The following is a 4,071-nucleotide window of genomic DNA, read 5'->3' as shown; positions in this document are numbered from 1 at the left end:
TCTGCCCGTAATTGTTAGTATGACATTTAATGTTAGCTAGTGTTGCAGAAGCTTCAGTTTTAACTGATTTAGTTTTCAGTTTTTACTGTCTAGACCGGAAGCCTCCAAAGCAGACTTACTACAAATCGACCTCACGAGTTTGGCGAGCTGAGCGAGCTTTTTCAGGGCGTGAAACGGCCGACCGAGCGATCGGTCATCAAAAGGCTTCAAAATGAAAACGGCGTCCGAAAATATCGCAGGCGCGTGTGTTTGTAGCATGCGCATAGAGTTCCACTTACGTCACAACGTGTAATTCTATCGCTATCGTTTTCGAACGTTGTGGTGTGGACAGTCGAAAACGCATCTAAATGATAGTGTGGACGCGAATCGATCAATGCGTTTTCGATGACAAAAACGCATGCTTTTACCGCGCTTTTCAAAAACACGCGAACTCTGAAGTTCAGAAGCCAACTGACGTTAGCGTTTTTCGCTGCCGTCAATCATCTTAGCGGACCTCTTTGGAAACAGCTTTACTAAAACGGGTTCAAAGGCTGTGGTTTGTGATCTGTGATCCATTTTGTGTGAGTATTTCAAGGTTCGTTGCTTGTGATCGTCATTATGATTGACGGCAGCGAAAAACGCAACTGTGAAGACGGCTTTTGAACTTTAGAGTTCGCGTGTTTGTGAAAAGCGCAGTGAAAACACTTTTGTGTTGACAGGGCCTCAATAATTCTAACTGACTTAATTTTGTATGCGAAATAAAGTGAATCAGGATTATGAAAAAAAAAATGCCCCTTCTCTTAAGCAGGGTAGGGTAATGAACAATTTAATCTTAAACAGGGTCAGGGTTTGAAGGCTTCGGCGGCGCCCCACTTTCCAAACTTCCTTCAATTATGTGGCGCGGTCATACATGACATGAATAGCTGATTACCATTGTCCTTAACATGACAAGATTATTGTACGTAAAATCTGCAGCTAGTCACTATCAAAGGCGTTGATTGGGACAATTCACCGTACGTTTTCGGCCAATCAGAAAAGAGAAAGTGAGTTCAATGTATAATAACCTGACGACATCAATTTTAACGTTCATTTTACACAACCCCGTTCCCATGGTCCTGGGCCCGTTTCTCGAAAGTCCCGGTAACTTTACGGGCCCGAAATCAAATATTCAAATCGTAATATAAAGAATAAGAGCGCGGGTCCTGGCTAGCAAACTACTCCATTTTGTTTCATTAACTGACAATTTTATCGTGTTAGATGCAAAACTATTGAAACCTCGATCTTTAATGTAAACGGAGACAGCTTACCGGGCCCGTTAATTATCGGGACTTTCGAGAAACGGGCCCCTGTTCTACCCGTGCCTGTATCGCAACGCAGGGATGGGTAGGAGAGGACCCTAGGAACGAGGTTGCATTTAACATCCAACTTTTCAAAACACGGCCTGAGCACAGGAAAAAATAACGGATTCCCATATTTGGATATTTTTGGGTATTTAAAGAATACCCATAAAAATCCCAAATTTGGCAAAGTGAGACAAGTCCCAACCAGGAAATTCCCAACCAAGTTCCCAGATTGGGACTTGTCTCACTCTTCCAAATTTGGGATTTTTATGGGTATTCTTTAAATACCCTAAAATATCCAAAAATGGGAATCCGTTATTTTTTCCTGTGGAGTGACCACGATTCAAACCAAGAGGGCAGAGAAAAACGCAAGAAGAGCATGTAAAGTTTACCCAAAAATTCCAATAAAATATCGCACCACTTTCATCTTCATGCTAATTTCACATTCCGGCAATTCACGAATGCTTTCGCAGCGAAGTGAAAGACGGGGCAAGGAAGCAAAAGAAACGGAGAAGGTTTAAGTCGAGGGGCTATGGCACCTCCGTGCATTCCCGAACTTAGGAAGCTTTTATTTAGAGTCACGGACAAAAGACATTGTAATCTTAGAGGCTTTTGTTCTTGGGCCTTCTATCAGAAAACGGCTCGACTAGCTTTAAATGGTATTTTTGCCAGGGACGAATGGATCCGCGGGAAAAAAATTTATTCTCGATTCAAGCGCGTCATTAATCGGTATTTCGTTTTACTAGGTCGGGTCATGAAGGCTCTTAACATGTGTGCGCACAATCTCCTTCCAGGAGGCTGCGATCCTTTTGGTCAGCACTAAGGATCACTTACCAGAATCCGTAAGAAACACAACCCTGATTGGCTCCGACTCGTCCCCAGTCAACTCTTACCTCTCTGTTGTGGCGCGCAGGCCCATTCTTCGGCAGCCGTGCGCGTTACAAAGACCTCAATAGACGACTGATAAGAACGTCACAAAAATTGTGGTTCCGGTTCTGGAAAATGAACTAGGATGTTGTTGTTCCGGTTTCGGAAGATGAGAACCCTGGCTCTGGGACGAGATTAGCAAATCCACGAATCACGGACTTCCAGCCAGGCTTTTGAAACAATAACCGTTACCAACGGTTACATTCTCGTTCCCAGAGTTGGCGTTACCCTTGTCCGACGGAACTAACAACAGGGACGGTACTATAGTAATCATATATGAAGTACCAGCCAAGGGGACTCTGAAACGAGATTGTGGACATGGAAGGTAAAGGCCATATTCTCGATGACGACATTTGACTACAACTACCAGAATTTATTTCGTTTTTGCTTTTTTATTCAACTTTAATTTGTCAATCCCTCTGAGCCCTAATTTGCACAAGAAAACAACACTGAAGGATTCGGGTAGTTGTAATAAAATGACGTCAAGTGCAATTGTCCTATTTTGCTCGCGTGTTATCTTTGCTGGTTCCTGATCCCTGGCGCTGGCCAAAAAGATCGCAGCTCTGGGAACTTACCCTATTTTTTCAACAAGAAAGTAGCGTCCGCATCCAGAAAGGGAAGTGGCGAGAACTATGATATTTGCAAACAAGTCAAAACTTGAGTTTTAAGATATTCCCTCTTTAGTAAAATCCAACTAATGGTCTATTATCAACGCGGCGTTCTGATTGGTTGAGCTATCATTAGGCTATAAGTTATAGCCCACTAATAGCGAAAAGCGCCGGCTTTTTGGCGGCAAAGAAGGAAAAAAGTCTAGCTTTAACTAGCTAGCGATATTATTGACCAACTAGTTGGATTTTACTAAAACAATAATTCCTCTCGCCCTCATTACCTCTGAGTCAATAGCCCATTCGGCCTTCAGCCTCATGGGCTATTGACTCAGAGCCCATTCGGGCTCGAGGAATAATTGTTAAATAAATAAAGTCTTCTAGGAATAAAACCTTGTCAGATCGTTTAGACATCGTAAGACCAGAAGGATCAGTGAATGCAGTTAAACATTAACAGGGTTTGACATAAGTGTTGAGGAAACCTTAAGTTCGAAACCAAAATCTGCATTTTTCTCTGCGGCTGACAAATCAAATTCATCTGCTTTCCCTCTAACAATCAAACCACTCTAACAAAGGCAACTGAGGCAAAGCGAGAAAGCTGATTACAAAAGTTCCAGGGGTTTAGGTATTGTTGAGAATTCTAGATAGGATTCGAAATGTATTTATCATAGGTTATGTAACCTTTTCTTTGGGGTGTTACATGTTATGCTGTTCTGTTGCTTCATTAGCGGTAGGCTATATATTTGAGTTGTTCTCATTTATATTCATTCGCGTCTTACGACCGTCCCTACGCCCTCAAAATTAAATACCCAGTGATCAGGGGTTTCTCTTAGACGTAGTTTTTTGAATGCTGCTATATGAAAAGTTTAGCACGTTTTGTATGTTTACTGAATCATTGTTATACGAGCATAGTTTAGATCATTTTGTTGGGTTGTTTTTCTTGCTGTAATTTTTTACATTCCCGAGTTTTCATTCTGTTTGTTGTACTATTTCCATCCATTCTGTTGATGAAGGCATAATAAAGAGGGTCGCACACGGCTCGTGTTGACACACCCCAATTGAGGTTGCTTGTTACATGATAAATGTTTTATATTCGTTTGAGCGGGGTAGCGAATTAGAATATAAAGACGTTTGGTATCGCCGAGACTGTGATAACGACATGCCCACGAAATTATTCTGGTAAGGCTGAGTGAATTTTAAGTAGAAAGATATTTTAGGAC

Source organism: Porites lutea, chromosome 6 (assembly GCF_958299795.1).
Source record: "Porites lutea chromosome 6, jaPorLute2.1, whole genome shotgun sequence".
NCBI classification, from domain to species: domain Eukaryota; kingdom Metazoa; phylum Cnidaria; class Anthozoa; order Scleractinia; family Poritidae; genus Porites; species Porites lutea.
The sequence above is the reverse complement of the archived record's forward strand: the minus strand, read 5'-3'. Positions refer to the sequence as shown.